Source organism: Schistocerca cancellata, chromosome 2, assembly GCF_023864275.1.
Source record: "Schistocerca cancellata isolate TAMUIC-IGC-003103 chromosome 2, iqSchCanc2.1, whole genome shotgun sequence".
Classification (NCBI taxonomy): domain Eukaryota; kingdom Metazoa; phylum Arthropoda; class Insecta; order Orthoptera; family Acrididae; genus Schistocerca; species Schistocerca cancellata.
This window is the reverse complement of record NC_064627.1, coordinates 530168733-530191134: the sequence shown is the minus strand read 5'-3', so window position 1 is coordinate 530191134 and position 22402 is coordinate 530168733.

Sequence of the window (22402 nt, the reverse complement as noted above, 5' to 3'; positions counted from 1 at the left end):
CTCATCGTCGGCTATGAGACAGTAGCATTTATTCATGCTTCTGACATCTGTTGATCTTACGATTTATCTTTACTGTAGGCACACATTGTAGATATATTTGAACATTTACGAAAAGCTATCTCACTGTGTTCTTAGATATGCACTTAAATAGGGGGAGGGGGTCGAAGACGGTGTGCTTTTGACCCTTATGGCTCTGAACGCCTCATTGCTAGATAGTACTACTTGAATTTAATCATTCAGCAAACGGCAGTTTGTGTTTGGAGTTGGTTGTCTATTGTGCAGGAATCGGCTTTTCTGTAGAGTGTCAACATGAACTATGTTGAACCTATATTAAGCGCTAACAGGAAAGAGTATTACCAGGAAAAGTTAGCCACAAACAAACTAAGGTATTCCAGACCACATTCGTCGTCTGAGAAAGTAACGAAATCAAATAAGTGTGACTACAAGCGAACATTTGACAAAGAAATGCATAATAAGCGTAAGCTGTTACGTGGGTGCAATCTAAGAATGCCCGAGTTTCAACCCAGAAGTTAACTCGTTAACTAATATGTGAATTAGGAATCTTGTGCTTTTGTCCGAAAAAACATCAAAGCATGAAAACTTCCACTTACACAAAAATGCGAAACGGAAAGTAGCGAAAGTTAAATACTGTTTCGTTTCTGCCATAACCTATACTTAATTATGTACAAAACAACAATATTCCACAAAACATTCTTCCTTTTTTGAGACAAATAATAATTTGAATTTCCCAGCCATGTAAAATATTTTGAAGATATCTTACACGAGAATCAGTATTTTTCAAATCCATACAGCTCCTCGGAACTTATTCGCATTTGCTTGATTAAATTGCCTGAACACTTAAGACATATTATTTTGGCTGGACGCTGTGAAGATGATATTGAAGCTTTTGAGGGACTTATGCAAGAACTGGAAATCGACACGGACAATCGTATCATGCGAAAATAGGTAAACAACAATTATAGGTCACATCCATCACAATTTCGTGACGACAGAAACAATAACCGTACACGACAAGTCTACCGTTATAACGTAAATCGTGACCAAAACTGACAGCCCCCGTATTACAACCATTGGCAGAATAACAATAACTACAGAGACAGGTCGGTAACAGTTCGCCTCAGGAATGGGAAATAATAGAACAAAATCTTGCAAATACCGTAGATTCAGGTTTTTCATCAACACATTTTTCTCAATTAAGTCAAGACACACTCTCTGCTTTTCAAAATACGAATAGTGCCGGTGCAAACGCACTAACGAAAAGCACAAAGGAACATGTTTCAGTCACTAATGAATTGTTATTGCAACTAATTAAAAAATTGATCAAACAGAGAAGCAAACACAGCAGCAACTTCAACAGCATATTACTTATTCTGCTCTATTTACTATCGTTAATATAAAATTTTAACAACGTTATCTTGGCCACTGCCGAAAACACTTCGTAAAATTTTTTGAGGGGAGCAGGGGGGCTACGTAGGTAACCTGTTTGTATGTTGGCAGCGCTATAGATTGTGTTAAGGGGCTCCGGAACGTCCTATACTTGCAATGTTAAAATAACGCTTATAAATTACATCTTTCCTCACAAAGTATTTGAGGTAGGAAGTTGAACTTTTTACAGATTATTTATTGGAATATGGGCTAGAACTTAACACAGGGATTTTACAAAATTTTAGTTCAGTTATTAAAGATGATTTTTTTTCAATTGTAATGAAAATTCACGACATTTTTTTGCAATTTTTTATTTATATATTCAAAAATATACAGTTTTTTGGAAAAAGGCTGTGTTAAATTATGCAGAAGGTACTGTGTAACATTTACTGAAAGTTTGAAAGAAATATGTTTGGAAGATCCTTAGAAAACATGTAATTAGTATGAGAAAATAAAAGTTTTGGGAATCGAGCGACAAAGATTGGATTAACTTTTTAGTGCATTCCAGGTCCATAGGATGGATTATCTTCATCCTCTGAAAACTTCTCCTCCAGTTTCCTCTTGTTCCTCCTCCTGTTTACTCTTACTTGTATTTCTAGACTCTTTACAGCCCTGTCTGCAGCCCGAAGGCGTTCCTTGTCTAAAGCAAGCATCGCTCGTACCATGTTAGAACCTATCTTCATTCCCATAGTTCTAAATACCTTGCACCTTACAATGTTGCCATCATTGGAAGTCGCAACAGCAACTTTACTTTTACTCATTATTATACTTCAACAAAACAGAGACTCAAGAAATAGAATTAATTACGAATATTTTCGAGATAACGACAGAGTAAATAAACATGAAACAATCGACAATCACACCAGCGATATATATTGAACCATCACAGGTTAGCCACAACACATACTTTATCTCACATCACTAAAATGTACCTGATGAACACAGACGTTAATAATAATACCATTTGACAGCAGTTTAACAGCGCCACAGTGGGTCACGCCCATGTAGAACACATTTCAAAAAAAATTTAAAAATAGTTGTAGTCTTCGGAATTGAATAAATTATATATCTATTAAAAGGTAATAGTCTGCAGATTCAGAAAACGCAAGAAAGTAAAAATTGAACTTTTCATGATTTTGAGCCTTTCCGGAGCCCCTTAATGTAAATGACAGTGCCCTGCACCCTCAGCAAGAGATTCTGTGGTTGGACGGACTAGCAGTTAGCGAGTGGATAGGGAAGTGTGTGGACATGATATTCTTAGTGGGGATTCTGTGTTGGTAGGACATGCATTGTAAAGTGAGATGAAATGATGTGTTTATAAGAAAATTTGCAAAGAAATATATGATGATGGATGTTGTTCATAACGTTTGGGCAGTGAAATTATTGACAACTATACAATTTTTGGAACTGGATGTGACATGAATAAGATAAAATTTTCTAAATACATTGTTTTCTCTTCAATAAAGTCTTTCTTTTGCTAACCATATGCCTCCAGTAATTAGAGTCTATAGTAGTTAGAATCTTGTTATTTAGCTGGCTGTTGTTGCAACTTGTTGTAATTGCTGTAGTTTGTGTTATGACGATTTTCTGTGTGGTAAATGACTTATAAAAAAAATGGGGTTTGCTCTATCGGGATTCGTGATTGAAATGAGTTTAGGCAATTAACAGAGTTGGAGGTAGTTTCATATTTCTTTAATTTCATATTTTTTTGGATTTGTGCTATTATTAGGTTTTCTTGCAATTCAGGGCCGTTCTTTTGTGTTAGTTATTGGAAGTCATATTGTGAAGGTATAGCAGTCAGATGGCGTTGGGCTTATATATTGTGGGTAATAAATGAATAGCATAAGTTTGAGTTGTTTTTGTTAGAGAAAATTCTGTAGGTCAATGTTTAATAATAAAAAAAAAAGAAATTAAAGACTTAGTTTCAACCTGGAGGTTAGACCACACTCAAGTATTACGGAGACGCTTCCCGAACTCAAATGGGACTCCCTGGACGGAAGACGATGCTGTTTCCGCAAGGCACTGTCGCGCAAATTTAGAGAACCGGCACTTGAAGCCGAATGCAGGACGATTGTGCTGCCGCCAACGTTCATTGCGCGTAAGGACACTGAAGGTAAGATGCGAAAAATTGGGATTCGTAGGAAGGCTTTTAGACAGTCGTTTTTACCTCGCTCTGTAATAGTGGTACAAGGTGCCCTCCGCAATGCACCGTACGGTGGTTTGCGAAGTGTGTATGTTGATGTAGTTCATTACGGTTCATATTGTATTAAATGCATGAGAAATACGCTGTGAGCTACTAAAAACGTATAAATTTCACTACATTCTTCTTTTAATTTCAAATCAGCCAAACCGTTTTCTGACGACTTTGTGACGTCGGGGCCGCATCAGATAAGTTGATTAAAGGAAACTTTAAAGAAACCACAATGATCGAAGTGAGTAGTTGTAATTTGTACTTCGTTCCCACTAGGAAAGGGACTCACTTTTATACTGGGTCTTCTGACCGAGTGTTCCACTCGAGTAATCCACTAAATTACAGGCCCATATCGTTAACTTCGATATGCAGCAGGTTTTTAGAACATATATTGTGTTCGAAAATTATGAATTACCTCGAAGGAAATGTTCTATTGACACACAGTCAACATACGTTTAGAAAACGTCGTTCCTGTGAAACACAACTAGCTCTTCATTCACACGATGTGCTGAGTGCTATTGACAAGGGATTTCAGATCGATTCCATATTTCTGGATTTCCGCTAGGCTTTTGACACTGTACCACACAAGCGGCTCGTAGTGAAATTGTGTGTTTATGGAATATCGTCTCAGTTATGTGACTGGATTTGCGATTTCCTGTCAGAGAGGTCACAGTTCGTAATAATTGACGGAAAGTCATCGAGTAAAACAGAACTGATTTCTGGCGTTCCCCAAGATGGTGTTATAGGCCATTTGCTGTTCCTTATCTATATAAACGATTTGAGAGACAATCTGAACAGCCGCCTTCGGTTGTTCGCAGATGATGCTGACGTTTATCGACTAATAAAGTCATCAGAGAAGATAAAAAAAAGAAACTGCAAAACGATTTAGAGAAGATATCTGAATGGTGCGAAAAGTGTGAGGTCATCCACATGAGTACTAAAAGGAACTCGTTAAACTTGGGTTACACAATAAATTAGTCTAATCTAAAAGCCGTAAATTCAACTAAATACCTAGGTATTACAATTACGAACAACTTAAATTGGAAGGAACGCATAGAAAATGTTGTGGGGAAGGCTAACCAACGACTGCGTTTTACTGGCAGGACACTTAGAAAATGTAACAGACCTACTAAGGAGACTGCCTACACTACGATTGTCCTCTTTTAGAATACTGCTGCGTGGTGTGGGATCCTTACCAGATAGGACTGACGGAGTACATCGAAAAGTTCAGAGAAAAGCAGCACGTTTTGTATTATCGCGAAATAGGGGAGAGAGTGTCACAGAAAGGATACAGGATTTTGGCTGGACATCATTATAAGAAAGGCGTTTTTCGTTGCGACGGAATCTTCTCACGAAATTCCAGTTACCAACTTTCTCCTCCGAATGCGAAAATATTTTGTTGACACCGACCTACATAGGAAGGAACACCACGATAAAATAAGGGAAATCAGAGCTCGTACGGAAAGATATAGGTGTTCATTCTTTCCACGTGATATACGAGATTGGAATAATAGAGAATTGTGAAGGTGGTTCGATGAAGCCTCTGTCAGGCACTTAAATGTGATTTGCAGAGTATCCATGTAGATGTGGATGTAGATTGTAGTGGTCTCCCTGAACTAATTCGAAAGAATATTAGGGCTTCTCCTTCAACATAGAAAGACAACTTCCTTTCAGATACTGGTACAACAGTACTCTCACTCTCACGACATCGATATCGAGAGGTCACGAAATACTAGTCGCATCCACTCATTCTGACTCTGAGAAACGTGATACTCTCGAGGATGGTGCAGAAAGAGAGCAAGGTTTGTGCGTGCCAAGTAGGACGTTAATTGAGATAAATAACCTTCGCAGAAAACTTAATGATGTGACACTGCGGTTAAGATACATTGTGAGTGGTTCACTGCTCTGCGACCTCACGTTATAACCTCACATCATACGTGTTGAGGTCGTCAAGTCTGAATGATGAATGGTGCAACATCTGCAGTGCGGCGTGCCACCGGCTGGAGCACAATCGACTGCGTTCTGTCTCCTAAAAATTTGAAAACCGACAGCCTCCATATAGTAATTCATGAGAGCATCTCGACTGCGGTAGATGTTGATTTTGAAAATGCAGAAATAACAGTGACCTTTTAATCGTTTCACTGTCACTGCATATCCACTTCTGTTTGTCACCAGACATCGACCTTTTTAGTGAATGTAACATCTCCGCCTACTGTGATTTGCTTTGGCCAGTCCTTTCGAAGCCTGTGAGTGCTCTGAAGCTCCAGAGCTCGACTAGCAGAATGACAGCTGGTTTCGAACTGGACTGTGTAACACGTTGACTTATGTTGGATCTTAATTACTGCAAAAGTACGTGGCATTATTGGTAATGAAATCCTGGTATGCTCTGGTACTTGCGTACTGATCCCTGTACGTACAGGCCGTCACGCAACGAGAGGATGCTGACTGAAAATACGAAATTACATCACTACTCGTAATATGCCCATGTTGCCCAGGTGTGAACGGTCTAATAAAAGATGAGATTACACACATTAAAGCTTATTGCATTCATACTACTAACTCTTTTAGAAAAGCATTAGCGTAGCTTTACAGACGTCAGCATTTTTAATATGTTGCTGGTAACAACATAGATGTCTCATGCTAAATCCACCTACAAACAGCCTTCAGCTGCAACAGAAATGTAAATGTATGTGAAGATTGGTGGGCAGAAACGAGTTCAGACACGAAGACGACTTCCAAGCCTTTCCGCATTCTTCAGTTGACCAAGCATCGACGAGAAATGAATGCCATCAAGTCTCTGTTGCAAGCGTACTTTACCACGACTATCTGGGAAATGAGCTTCACCACGTCTGTACTGGAAATGAGAAGATGGCAGGTTCTGTTAGCTAACGAATTCTTAAGAAGCGCCACCAATCACAAGGTGGCATTCCCTACCTCAAACCCTCTCACCTTGCACCTTTCCTGCACTGTCCATTTTTTTATATTACATATCAGTATTTGCTAATTTTGAGTTCATGCTCTCTTGTGTCAGTTATCTTGTCTCAATCTTAAGCTACTATTTATTTGTTATAAACGTTATTTTTAATAGTTGGTGTCAATAGTATTTGGTTCGCACTCAGTGCCAGACAATAGCGGCAGTCAGGAACATCGTTATATGCCGCTGCTGCTCGCAAAAGCCCACATGCACCAACATCCTGGGCTTCTGTGTAGCCACTTCCGGCGAACCTGCTGTGCCTTTTATATGTAAGCGGTAAGAAGGGCTGCCTGTGGCACCTGTTCTGCCCAGTGTAGAAAAACCAACATACATCATACAAACGCCTAGCGTAATTAATTCAGATTTTTAGAGCTCTAATAGCTGCGTTGGGGATTTGTGTCATTACGCTGCTTTTTCGGTTATGAACAAGAGCTTTTTAATAGCTTCAATCGCACAGTTTACTTAGTTATTTAATTGTGGGACTTTTATTTCAATCATCAGTCTTCTGACTGGTTTGATGCGGCCCGCCACGAATTCCTCTCCTGTGCCAACCTCTTCATCTCAGAGCAGCACTTGCAACCTACGTCCTCTATTATTTGCTGGGTGTATTCCAATCTTTGTCTTCCTCTGCAGTTTTTGTCCTCTGCAGCTCCCTCTAGAAATAATTCCCTGATGTCTTAACAGATGTCCTGCCATCTTGTCCCTTCTCCTTGTCAGTGTTTTCTACATATTACTTTCATCTCTGATTCTGCGTGGAACCTCCTCATTCCCTACCTTATCAGTCGACCTAAGTTTCAACATTCGTCTGTAACACCACATCTCAAATGCTTCGATTCTCTTCTGTTCCGGTTCTCCCACAGTGCATGTTTCATTACCATACAGTACAAAGTTCCAGCAATACATTCCCAGAAATTTCTTCCTCAAATTAAGGCCTATGTTTGATAATAGTAGACTTCTCTTGACCAGGAATGCCCTTTTTTAACCAGTTCTAGTCTGCTTTGATGTCCTCCTTACTCCGTCCCTCATTGGTTATTTTACTGCCTAGATAGCAGAATTCCTTAACTTGTGACCATCAATCCTGATGTTAAGTTTCTCACTGTTCTCATTTCTGCTACTTCTCATTACTTTCACCTTTTTTCGGTTTACTTCCAGTTCATATTTGTAATCAGTAGGCTGTTCATTGCATTCAGGAGATCATGTAAGTCTTCTACACTTTCACTTAGTATAGCAACATCTGCGAATCGTATCATTCGTATCCTTTCACCCTGAGTTTTAATTCCACTCCTGAATATATCTTTTATTTCCATCATTGCTTCTTCGATATACAGGTTGAACAGTATGGGCGAAAGACTACATCTCACTACATCTCAGTCTAACTCTCTTTATAAACGGAGCACTTCATTCTTGGTCGTCCACTCTTATTATTCCCTCTTGGTTCTGATACATATTGTATATTACCTGTCTCTCCCTATAGCTTACCCCTATTTTTCTCAGAATTTCGAATTTCGAATTTTTCATTGTCGAACGCTTTTTCCAGGTCGACAAATCCTATGAATGTATCTTGCCTCCAAGATCAACGGCAATGTCAGAATTGCTTCTCTCGTGTCTTCATGTCTTCACTTTTCCTAAAGCCAAACTGATCGTCATCTAACACATCCTCAATTTTCTTTTCCGTTCTTCAGTATATTATTCTTGTCAGCAACTTGAATGCACGAGCTGTTGAGCTGTCTGTGCGATAAATGCCAGCTCTTGCCGTCTTCGGAACTGTGTGGCTGATATTTTTCCGAAAGTCAGATGGTGTGTCGCCAGACTCATACATTCTACACACCAACATGAATAGTCGTGTTTTTGCCACTCCCCCAATCATTTTAGAAATTTTTATGGAATGTTACCTATTCCTTCTGCTTTATTTGATCTAAAGTCCTCCAAAGCTCTCTTAAATTCTGATTCTAATACTTGATCCCCTGTCTCTTTTAAATCGACTCCCGTTTCTTCTTCTATCACATCAGACAAATTTTCCCTCTCATAGAGGCTTTCAATGTAGTCTCAATCTATCCGCTCTCTCCTCTGCATTTAACGGTGGAATTTCCATTACACTCTTAATGTTAACACCCTCGTTTTTTTAATTTCACCGAAGGTTGTTTTGACTTTCCTATACAGTGAAAGTCCTTGCGACAATCATTTACTTTTCGATTTCTTCACATTATTCATGGGTCCACTTCGTCTTAGCTTCCTTGCATTTCCTATTTACTTCATTCTTCAGCGACTTGCATAACTGTATTCCTCAATTTCCCTGAACATTTTTGCACTTCCTTCTTTCATTGATCAACTGAAGTATTTCTTGTGTTGCTAGTAAATTTTTGTGGGGACAATGATTCCAATTGGGGTTTCACGCATGAAAAACATCGTAGCTTTTGCCATGAACGTAGCATCGTCGTTCACCCTGTGCGGAATGCGACACCGGAACTACCTGCGAGCGTCTTCCTGCTCCAGCCCCATGACTACTACGTCTACATCTACGTGACTACTCTGCTATTCACAATAAAGTGCCTGGTAGAGGTTTCAATGAACCACCTTCAAGCTGTCTCTCTACCATTCCACTCTCGAACGGCAGGCGGGAAAAACGAGCACTTAAATTTTTCTGTGCCTGCCCTGACTTCCCTTATTTTATCGTGATTATCATTTCTCCCCATGTAGGTGGGTGCCAACAGAATGTTTTCGCAAACGGAGGAGAAAACTGGTGATTGAAATTTCATGAGAAGATCCCGTCTCCACGAACCACGCCTTTGTTTTAATGACTGCCACTCCAAATCGCGTATAGTGTCTGTGACACTACCTCCCCTATTTCGCGATAATACAAAACGAGCTGTCCTTCTTTGTACTTTTTCGATGTCATCCGTCAGTCCCACATGATGCGGAACCCACACCGCACAGCAATACTCTATCTGAATTAAGGAATCCGACACCTATTAGTGGCGTATCCACATTTCGCCTTTATGACGACTTGTTTTGGAGACTGTCAGCGAGATGTCTGAATGCTTGTGGAGGAATGGCAGCCCATTCTTCTTCGACGGCCAAATCCAGAGGACGTAGTGATGTTGGACGTTGAGGTCTGAAGAGAAGTCCACTTTCTTACTCATCCAAAGGTGTTCCAGCTCGTCCAGCTTGGGACTCACTGCTGTCCAGCCTTGAGAGGCACCCGCATGCCTTGCTCATACTGTGACATCAAGCAGTCAGGCCTGCAAGATGAGTGGTCTGCCAAGCGAATGGATTCATTTTTTATTTATCAAGTAACATGAACTCTGGTACTCACAATTAAGTTAAAAGTTATTCTCCTGCTTCGATATTGCGCAACGGAAACGCACATCTGACTATTAGTAATTTACGCACTGGCAATACCACATTTTCGTTCTTATTCAACGGCTTTGATAAACACGTGGCCATCGCACTGCATATGAATGGCGCACACATTATAAATTCTGGGTATCATGGCAACACACTATTCGAAGGAAAAGGCCACCAATCTTTTTCTTTTCACTACCTTATTTATTTCGATAAATTCTATAACCTAAACACACAAATTCTATAACCTACAACAATAACACACGAGAAATTCCGCCCAGTGGGCATGGCTTTACATCGGTGATTCTCTATCTTATGGTCTCGTAATTATTTAACGCTACAGTGCACTTTCTGGATAGGATGGTGGATCTTTTGCTATATCTCACACTTCGACTCTCACAATCATCATCACGAAACTTTCCTCCAGACCGAGCGGTACAAAAGGAACATGCATAACCCACTACCTCTGAAACTACCTTGCTACTCTCCCATGCAAACCACACATACTTAAATTACATGACGTACACCACACTACAACATGGAATACAACACAAGGAATAGTCACAACATTATCACTTTCAGCTTTCCCACTTCAATTAGTATTTATCCCAGTTTCACACGACACTGCCCCACTTCGTAACTTTTCTTTCCTACTACGAACTCTGGAGGATATACGCACGTCTTCCTGTGCAATGCAAGCCAAGTGGCGTTGCTGGATAGACGGCTGACTCACCTTGCTTCACTTTCAGAGTATTATAGTTTGAATCAAGCGTCACACGGAAACATAACACGCAAAGTAATATTAAGAACATATTCATCACACACGCGAGTCCTCAACTGATACCATGGACGAGTACTTCTCTTTATCCTTTGTCTCATACACAGATTGAGACTCACACAGTACTCACCACGTGGAAGTACTCGTCTCTAATTTCAAGTCCTGCACACGCCATTTCTTAAATATTTCCAACTTATAATAGACACGCTAGTAATTCAGCTTAACTTAAGCACTCGGAAGTACAGGTATTTCAACTTATAGCTACACGTGGTTTCATTGTGACCGTTGGTCACTTCCGAAAATTACTACGATCCCCTTAATATTACCTGCCTGACATTTAATTCTCCCCACAAAAGTTCCTGAAATAGAGAAATTATTATTCCAAACTACTCTTAAGTATTTCACATGCATACCATGTCTCCACTCTTTTGTCTTTACGGAGCACACCTAGACAGGTCTTACCAACACTAGATCCAGCGGCGGAGTGCTGAAACATGGCCGTTCTTCAGGTCCTCTCGCACCTCTGACGAAGTGGGGGAGCACCTTGCTACCGTATTGGTCAGCCACATTTCAGGCGCTCAGAGCTCCGGTAAATTTCATCTCTTTGGTTCCACCAAAGGTGGCCAAAGGATCGTCTCAAAGATGGTCATATATTCACATTCACTATCTGCGGTTAGCAGACGACCATACATTCATTCATTTCACAGATCTCACCAAACTGGATGTAGGGATTTATTTTGTGGGAGTGCACATGTGATCAATTAAATAAATAAATTGTCATTATTTCCTACACTGGTATCCGGCTTCGCTGTATTAATTGAAATTGAGTTATTTTTACAAAAAATATGTTGTTCTGACAAGAAGAATGAAGTATGTTGTAACTATTTCAATGTCGGGCAGTACTGTACCCTTTCAGTCTATTTCATGAATGCTATTTTCCACAAACTTTGTCTCATGGATGCTGCTTCATGACAGGGTGCTATATCCTGCTGATAAAAGCAGTTATCTATTCCGAACTGTTCCTCTACTGTATGCAGTACACAAAGCTGTAAAATGGATTCATACTCTTCCGAATTTAGCGTGTTCTTAAGTGCAATAAGAGGACCACATCATATCCACGAAAAACACGCCATTTCATAGCATTACCTCCTCCGTACTTTGTCTCGAAACCTGGCAGAAAATCTAAAGAGATTCTGGTCGTATGTGACGTATACTAGTGGTAAGACACAATCAATGGCTTCACTCCGCGATAGCAATGGAGATGCTATCGAAGACAGTGCTGCCAATTCAGAGTTACTAAACACAGCCTTACTAAATGCCTTGAAAAAAAGAAGATGAAGTAAATACTCCAGAATTCTAATCAAGAAAAGCTGCCAATATGAGTATCGTAGAAGTAGATATCCTCGGAGTAGTGAAGCAACTTAAATCACTTAATAAAAGCAAGTCTTCTGGTCCGTACTGTATACCAATTAGGTTCCTTTCAGAGAATGCTGATGCAATAGCTCCATATTTAACAATCATATACAACCGTTCGCTCTATGTAAGATCTATACTCAAAGACAGGAAAGTTACACAGGTCATACCAATATTCGAGGAAGGTAGTAGGAGCAATCTACTAAATCACAGGCCCATATCATTAACGTCGATATGCAGCAGGATTTTGGAACATATATTGTATTCGAAGCAGGGTTTTGGAACATATATTGTGTTCGAACATTATGAAATACCTCCAAGAAAACGGTCTAAACATCGTTCTTGTGAAACACAGCTGACTATACTCGCATGAAGTGTTTAGTACTATTGACAAGGGATTTCAAATTTATTCCGTATTTCTGGATTTCCGGAAGGCTATTGACACTGTAACACACAAGCGGCTTGTAGTGAAATTGCGTGCTTATGGATTATCGTCTCAGTTATGTGACTGGATTCGTGATTTCTTGTCAGAGAGCACAGTTCGTAGTAATTGAGGGAAACTCTTCGAGTAAGACAGAAGTGATTTCTGACTTTCCCCAAGGTAGTGTTATAGCCTCTCCACTGTTTCTTATGTATATAAACGATTTGGGAGACAATCTGAGCAGCTGTCTTAGGTTGTTTACAGATGACGCTGTCGTTTATCGACTAGTAAAGTTATCAGAAGACCAAAATAAATTGTAAAACGATCTAGAAAAAATATCTGTATGGTGCGAAAATTAGCATTTGACCTTAAATAACGAAAAGTGTGAGGTCATCCACATGAGTGCTAACAGGAATAGGTTAAACTTTGGTTACCGGATAAATCAGTCAAATCTAAAGGCCGTTAATTCAACTAAATACCCAGGAATTACAATAACTAACAACTTAAATTGGAAGGAACACATTGAAAATGGCTAACCAAACACTGCTTTTAATTGGTAGGAAACTTAGAAAATGTAACAGATCTGCTAAGGATACTGTCCGTCCTCTTTTAGAATACTGCTGCGCGGTGTGGGATGCTTACCAGAGAGGATTGACGGAGTACATAGAAAAATTTGAAAGCAGGGCAGCACGTTTTGAATCATCGCGAAATAGCGGAGAGAGTGTCACTGAAATGATACAAGAGCTGGGATCGACATCATTAAAACAAAGGCGTATTTCGTTGCGGAGCAATCTTCTCACTAAATTCCAATCACCATTTTTCTCCTCCGAATGCGAAAATACTTGTTGATGCCGACCTACATAGGGAGAAACGATCACCGTGATAAAATAATGGAAATCAGAGCTCGTACTGAAAGATATAGGTGTTCGCGCTATACGAGATTGGAATAATAGAGAATTGTAAAGGTGGCTCGATGAACCCTCTGCCAGACACATAAATATGATTTGCACAGTATTCATGTAGATGTAGATGTAGATGTACTTCACGGCTGGCACAGTACATGGTGGCATGTAACGTTCTCCGAGCAGTCGCCAAACCCCGTTCCTCGAGTTTGATTGCCACAGCGTATAGCGCGATTCTTCACCCCAAAGTTCTCGTTGCCAGTCATCTACTGTCGAACGGCGTCACTCTCTACACCATCTCAGGAGCGGCTCGGCACTAACGACAGAAGTGTGTGGTTTATGAGGAGCTGCTCGACCATCGTACCCCATTCTCCTTAAGTCGCTACGGACAGTCTTCTCCTAGCTGGACTTTTGGTATCACTTTGGAACTGACAACTGATTGTGTCCGCTGATTTCGTGTTACTTTTTACAACCACCTTCCGCATTGCTAGGCAGTCCTTGTTCGTCAGTACATGAGGTCTGCGTGATCTTGGCTTCGGTGTGGCTGATCCCTCGTGTTTCCACTTCACAATCTTATCACCAATAATGGACTTGGGCTACTTTTGAAGGGCTGAAATGTCCCTAATGGGGCTCTTACTGAGGTGACATCTAAAGACTAGTTCATGTTAGATGTCACTCTAGCCGGCCGTTGTGGCCGAGCGGTTGTAGGCGCTTCAGTCCGGATCTGGGGTGCTGCTAAAGTCGCAGGTTCGAAGCCCGCCTCGGGCATGGATGTGTGTGATGTCCTTAGGTTAGTTAGGTTTAAGTAGTTCTGAGTTCTAGGGGACTGATGACCTCAGATGTCAAGTCCCATCGTGCTCAGAACCATTTTAACCATTTTAGATTCCACTCTGTTCTCCTGATCGAAACATTCTGGTGTTACTGCTTCTCTACTGGGAACACAATACTCCCTGCCTCCTTTCATACCAGCGGGTCCGCCTCTCGTGGCATCCAGTGCTCACTGTCGAACTACAAAGATGTGTCCTGTTACACTACTGGCCATTAAAATTGCTACACCACGAAGATGGCGTGCTACAGACGCGAAATTTAACCGACAGGAAGAAGATGCTGTCATATGCAAATGATTAGATTTTCAGAGCATTCACACAAGGTTGGCGCCGGTGGCGACTCCTACAACGTGCTGACATGACGAAAGTTTCCAACCGATTTCTCATACACAATAAGCAGTTGATAGGCGTTGCCTGGTGAAACGTTGTTGTGATGCCTCGTGTAAGGAGGATAAATGCGTACCATCACGTTTCCGACTTTGATAAAGGTCGGATTGTAGCCTATCGCGATTGCGGTTTATCGTATCGCTACATTGCTGCTCCCGTTGGTCAAGATCCAATGACTGTTATCAGAATATGGAATCGGTGGGTTCAGGAGGGTAATACGGAACGCCGTGCTGGACCCCAACGGCCTCGTATCACTAGCAGTCGAGATGACAGGCATCTTATCCGCATGGCTGTAACGGATCGTGCAGCCACGTCTCGATCCCTGAGTCAACAAATGGGAACGTTTGCAAGACGACAACCATCTGCACGACCAGTTCGACGATGTTTGCAGCAGCATGGACTATCAGCTCGGAGACCCTGGCTGCGGTTACCTTTGATGCTGCATCACAGACAGGAGTGCCTGCGGTGATGTACTCAGCGACGAACCTGGGTGCACGAATGGCAAAACGTCATTTTTTTCGGATGAATCCAGATTCTGTTTACAGCATCATGATGGTCGCATCCGTGTTTGGCGTCATCGTGGTGAACGCACATTGGAAGCGTGTATTCGTCATCGCCATACTGGCGTATCACCCGACGTGATGGTATGGGGTGTCATTGGTTACACGTCTCGGTCACCTCTTGTTCGCATTGACTGCATTTTGAACAGTGGGCGTTACATTTCAGATGTGTTACGACCCGTGGCTCTGCCCTTCATTCGATTCCTGCGAAACCCTACATTTCAGCAGGATAATGCACGACTGCATGTTGCAGGTCCTGTACGGGCCTTTCTGGATACAGAAAAAGGTTCGACTGCTGCCCTGGCCAGCACATTCTCCTGATCTCTCACCAATTGAAAACGTCTGGTCAATGGTGGCCGAGCAACCGGCTCGTCACAATACGCCAGTCACTACTCTTGATGAACTGTGGTATCGTGTTGAAGCTGCATGGGCAGCTGTACCTGTACACGCCATCTAAGCTCTGTTTGACTCAACGCCCAGGCGTATCATGGCCGTTATTACGGCCAGAGGTGGTTGTTCTGGGTACTGATTTCTCAGGGTCTATGCACCCAATTTGCGTGTAAATGTAATCACATGTCAGTTCTGGTATAATATATTTGTCGAAAGAATACCCGTTTATCGTCTGCATTTCTTCTTGGTGTAGCAATTTTAATGGCCAGTAGTGTACTTTTGATCGAATAAAGTAAGCTCAGTTCTATACGGACACTGCAGCAGCTGACCCAGCGGTAATACCTCGGTGTGAGGTACGGCTCGTGACCCTGACAGTCTATCCAGCGCGGCTGCAGCGGAAGTTACAACATTACGTCTAGAAGATGGCATTAACTAATAAAATAAAGTTAAGCAAATCCAAACTGAGGCAGGACCTGACGTAGCTGTACTCTTTCTCTGGAAGACCAAGTTGAATTGGTCCAAAGCTTTCCAGCTATGAGGCTTCCAAGTTTTTTCTTAGCCCTTGACGCAAATACTGGGGAAATCTCTTCAAAAAACCCAGTGGCTATTTCCTTCCATAACGCTGTCCAGCTTACCTCTAACGACTTCGAAGTAGATTGAACGTTTCACCCTATCCTGTTCTCCCTAAATATAGGGTGACAGTTATTGAACTACATGAAATAAAATCGTCATATCTTCTAAACGGTTGTGTTAGGACGTTCAACTGCTCGGTTGGTCGCGGGGCATGATAGGTATCAGAATGCGCATGCATGGTTTGGTTTAGCGACGAAGCCCACTTTCATTTGAGTGGGTTCGTCAATAAACAAAACTGACGCGTTTGGGGGACTGAGAATCCGCATTTCGCGATCGAGAAGTCTCTTCACCCACATCGGGTGACTGTGTGGTGTGCAATGTCCAGTCGTGGAGTACTCGGTGCGATATTCCTCAATGACACGGTGACTACCGAACGGTACGTGAAGGTTTTGGAAGATGATTTCATTCCCATTATCCAAAGTGATCCTGATTTCGACAAGATGTGAATCATTCATGACGGAGATCGACACTGTCGAAGCAATAGAGTGTTTGATGTTCTGGAGGAGCTCTTTGGAGACTGCATTCTGGCCGGCCGCTGTAGCCGAGCGGTTCTAGGCGCTTCAGTCTGGAACCGCGCGACCGCTTCGGTCGCAGGTTCGAATCCTGCCTCGGGCATGGATATGTGTGATGTCCTTAGGTTAGTGAGGTTTAAGTAGTTCAAAGTTCTAGGGGACTGATGACCTCAGATGTTAAGTCCGATAGTGCTCAGAGCCATTTGAACTGCGTTCTGGCTCTGGGGTACCCAGAGGCCGTTGCCATGGGCCTCGACTGGCCGTCATATTTTCCGGATCTGAACACATGCTACTATTTTTTGGGGCTATATTAAAGACATAGTGTACAGTAATAACCCCAAACCCATTGCTGAGTTGAAACAGCCATTCAGGAGGTCATCGACAGCATCGTTGTTTCGACACTTCAGGGGCCATGCAGAATATCGTGTGTAAGCGTATCGAACATGTCATAACCTAAATCCGAATGTCTGTAGTGATGTTTACATGTTGAATAAAGTGTGTGGACGCCGTAGTTTGTGACTAATTTACGTTTTTTTTCATATAGTACTATAATTGTCACCCTTTATTTTAGTTCACAGATCGGATATGCGGTGGACCACCCAACTTCCATCATAAGCACGCAGTTCCATCACTGCTACTTCCATAGACTTCCAGGCGTCAGAGAATCCTCAACTTCTTCTTGCGATTCAATATCGGAAGCTGACATAAATCATCTGCTCTTTCTGTGTGAGTGGCATCGTGCCCAGCAACTGGCTTTGTGCAACAGCCAGAGTAAGCTGAAACGCAAGTTTAGCGTTAGGATCTTCACGTCGGAATCGTGGTCGACGTTATAACAGATTGTAATCAACAAGTACTTAGTAAATTGACTACTGTTGCATCATTACATGAACTGTCTGTAAGACTGTAGAGAAATATCTACATACAGTTTAATCTTTACGTTACATAGTGCTTCGTACAATCAGAAGAAGACTTCATAAAAATATTGTATTTTTTTACCTTCTTTTCCTCAAAGAAACTGGTACACCTTCCTAATATCGTGTAGGGCCCCAGCGAGCACGCACAAGTTCCACAGTACGACGTGGCATGGACTCGACCAACGTCCGAAGTAGTGCTGGAGGGAATTGACACCATGAATCCTGCAGTACTGTCCATAAGTCCGTAAGAGTACGTTGCAAGGCATCCCAGACATGCTCAATAATGTTCATGTCTGGGGAGTTTGGTGGCCAGCGGAAGTGTTTAAACTCAGAAGAGTGTTCCTGGAGCCACTCTATAGCAATTCTGGACGTGTGGGGTGTCGCATTGTCCTGCTGGAATTGCCCAAGTGAATAGATGCAGGTGATGAGGCAGGATGCTTACGTACGTGTCACCTGTCAGAGTCGTATCTAGACGTATGAGGGGTCCCATATCTCTCAAACTGCAGATGCTCCATACCATTACAGACCGTCCTCCAGCTTGAACAGCCCCTGCTGACCTGCAGGGTCCATGGATTCATCAGGTAGTCTCCTACTCGTACACATCCATCTGCTCGATAGAATCTGAAACGAGATTCGTCCGACCATGCAACATGTTTTCAGTCATCAACAGTCCAAAGTCGGTGTTGACGGGCCCAGGCGAGGCGTAAAGCTTTGTGTTGTGCAGTCATCAAGGGCACAAGAGTGGGCCTTCTGCTTCGGAATCCCATATGGATGATGTTTCGTTGAATGGTTGGCACGCTAACACTTGTTGATGGCTCAGCATTAAAATCTGCAGCAATTTGCGGAAGGGTTGCTCTTCAGTCGTCGTTGGTCCCGTTCTTGCAGGATCTTTTTCCGGCTGGAGCGATGTCGGAGATTTGATGTTTTACCGGACTGCTGTTTTTCACTGTACGGTCGTGAAATGGTCGTATGGGAAAATCCGCACTTCATCGCTACCTCGGAGATGCTGTGTCCCATCGCTCGTCCGTCGATTATAATACCACTTTCAAACTCACTTAAATCTTGGTAACCTGCCATTATAGCAGCAGTAATCGATCTAACAACTGCGTCAGACACTTGTTGTCTTATACAGGAGTTGCCGACCACATCGACGTAATCTGCCTGTTTACATATTGTATTTGAATACGCACGCCTATACCAGTTTCTTTGGCGCCTCAGTGTACCTTCTTCCCCTCAATAATTAAAAACCTTGTATCTGTGGTTAGTTACCATGATGTGTTATATGACCTGTTGTCAAATATTATGAATATTCACGCAGCTTTTGTTAATCACCAACTTCAAAAAGCAAGTTAGATATTATTATGGGAGGCCAAGCAATTTTTACTGAAAGTTGCACTACACTTCAAAGTGGCACAGGTATATGACACTGTTTTTCAACATCGTCGCCAAGTCTCTATAAACAACGGTCGGAACGTTCTGGCAGTCGTTCAGTTCTTCAACGATAGAAATCCGCTCCTTGTCACGAAACCATTCGAGAACCGCTGTGTGGTCGATCTCGTCGTTGGAAATCCCTTTATGAACATACGTCCTTTTATCTTGCAGAAAAAAATGACTGAACATTGTCGACTTTCGTCGATATCAATCGGCTTCCTTCCCGATCCACATCACTCACTGCTTGGTCAAATTATTGGCGCCGTTTCACTGCGTCTAGACGCGAAATTGCATTTGGTCCACAGGTCGCCTTAATTTCGTTCTCAATATGAGTGCGATTTAGGCGCCTGGTCCATAGAAATGGTACTGTCCCGCATACTTTAAGTTTAGGGTACGTTTCCAGTTGCTGCGCAGTTTCACTCACACATTATGATGCTCCTGTTATCCTTAACGTATGTGTCTGCAAGAAACCCAGAGCATGTATTCTCTTCTGACTATGCTCACTCTTTTTGCGCAATGGTCTCAGCGTGGGACATGTGTAGCTCACTTTCCAAGGTCCCTATGTAACAAGGTGCGAGCTACAGTACATCTGATGTACATCAAATTTCAGAGATAATATATATATTTTTTAAAGTAGTCTCACATTTACGTCCGTTCAAATCACGAATGAAACAAGGCTGGTATGCAGTTCGCCACCTATGGAAAGATTCGTTAAATGAACGTGGCATTTATAGAAATTCTTCTGTCATTGTTGGGTACGTCGTCAAAGTCTTGCATTGTTGTTCGCCGTTCTTTATTTTTTCAGTCTCACGAAATTGAATTTTTGGGCCACTTTATAAGGAATATGATTAATTTTCTGAATCGATTTGTTACTATGGGTCGGACGCGACCAGGGACGAAACATCAACTGGCACATTACGTAGAAACCGGAAACCCTGCGCCAAAAACGCGAAATCTGTTCCATCTGCCTATATGGTTAAGGATAGTGTTTTCTGAGTTGCGGAAAAGATTGTCCTTTCCAGTTAGTCTGAAAAGACTAATTTGTTAAAGTCTTCTGAACTAAGTGTGTAAAACAATGTATGTGAAAATACTTGGATAGGAAAAGAAATAGAAACATTGTTGATGGACACAATGCACGAGTCCACAAGGATGGTTTAGTCGCAGGAGAGCGGAAAGATACGGAGCACAAATAGCTGGACAATCAAACCTATTGTCACATCTGCCTGCCTCTGACTTCCTCCTAAACCCACAGTGAAGAAATTCGTGGCTATAAAGCGTTCTGCATCCAACGATCACACTGCGACAAACGTGGACAGGTAATATGTAGACCTCCCAGAATCGCATTTCAGGGATGAAATCTATTCATTGCAAAAATCTATACGAAGCACATTTATCTAAAGCGAAACCAGGCTTAAAAACAAATGCGTTTTGAGTGACTGATACAGCCATGCGCTAGGGGATCGGGAATTTTCTCCTTGACTCTTTTGTTTCTTTGTCTTTAGTTCATCTTTTTTACAGGTTAACAGTCAACATGTAGCTCAATTCTGCTTTTTGATTCACGACATGCAGATAGACCACTGGACTTGAACTTTTTTTTGAGGGTGAGGAGGGAGGGGGGTCATCAGTTTTCTGATTGGTTTGATGTGTCGCGGAATAACATTTATCTCATATCAGAGCAGCACTTATATCCACCGTCTTAGATTATTAGTTGGATGTATTCCAGTTGTTTTTTTCTATTACAGTTTTAGTCATATACGTCTCCCTCTAGTGCAATGAGAGTAATGTACAGTCTTAACATGTATCTCGTCATTCTTCGCCTTCTTCTAGTCAGTGTTCCGCACTTATTCCTTTCCCACCTATTGTACTAAGAGCCTCTTCTAATCTTATTTTATCAATCGATTTAATTATTAACAATCTACTGTAATTCCACATCTCAAAAGCTTTGATTCTCTTCTTTTCCGGTTTTCTCACAGTCTGTGCTTCACACCCATACATTGCTGTCCTCTAGGCGTACATATTCAGAAGTTTCTTCGTCAATTTGAAGTCTGTATTTGATAGAAAGAGACTTATTTTAGGGAGGAATATCCTCTTTGTCTTTGCTAGTCTGCTTCTTACATCCTCCTTGCCTCGTCCGTCATGCGACACTTCGCTTCCAAGGTACCCAGAGTTGCTTCACTTCTTCTACTACGTGTGCGCTTTGTGAATACTAAAATTTGGATGGCTGTACGAGATTCAAACTCTGGTCTCCCAGCATGCGAGTCCGGTGACACAGCCACTGCGCCACCTCGCTCGTTGCTTCTACATTTTTCTTTGTTCTTTGTAATTCTGTGATCAATAGTCTTACTGTGCTGGAAGACATTTTTACAATAGGCAAGCGAATAGCTTCGCAGTGCAATTATAATCTAAGTGTTGCATTTACTACAGTAAGTTACCATAACTTCAGAGTGTATTCTACAGAGTTCATCGCTGGCGGAAGACACGTGTCAAACTGGGCTGGCACACGTGTGACCCAGTTTTGATGCAGATGGGATGTTTTCTCGCACCTTTCTCGCCCGTACTTGACTGCAGGCAGCGCTCTTTGCAAAAGGTTGCTGTGGAGGGCGTTTGCCTTTATCCAGATCGCGAAGGGCACTGAGGTGGGAAGGAGGCGGGAAGGCGGGGGACAGGGTGGGTCCCGGCGGGTCGATGTGTCCAGAGGGCAGCCGCCGAACTCTTCCTTCGTGACAGCGGCGGAACAGGCATCAGAACACATACAGTGAGAATTCAGTGGGAGAAATTCTGACCTCAGGACCCGACCGTCGGGCAACATTCAGAATCTAACCGGAGTCACAGAGATATCTACATCTACGTCTACACCCATACTCTGCAAGCCACCTGACGGTGTGTGGCGGAGGGTACTTTGAGTACCTCTATCGGTTCTCCCTTCTATTCCAGTCTCGTATTGTTCGTGGAAAGAAAGGTTGTCGGTATGCCTCCGTGTGGGCTCTAATCTCTCTGATTTTATCGTCATGGTCTCTTCGCGAGATATACGTAGGAGGGAGCAATATACTGCTTGACTCCTCGGTGAAGGTATGTTCTCGAAACTTCAACAAAAGCCCGTACCGAGCTACTGAGCGTCTCTCGTGCACAGTCTTCCACTGAAGTTTATCTATCATCTCCGTAACGCTTTCGCGATTACTGAATGATCCTGTGACGAAGCGCGCTGCTCTCCGTTGGATCTTCTCTATCTCTTCTATCAACCCTATCTGGTACGGCTCACACACTGGTGAGCAATATTCAAG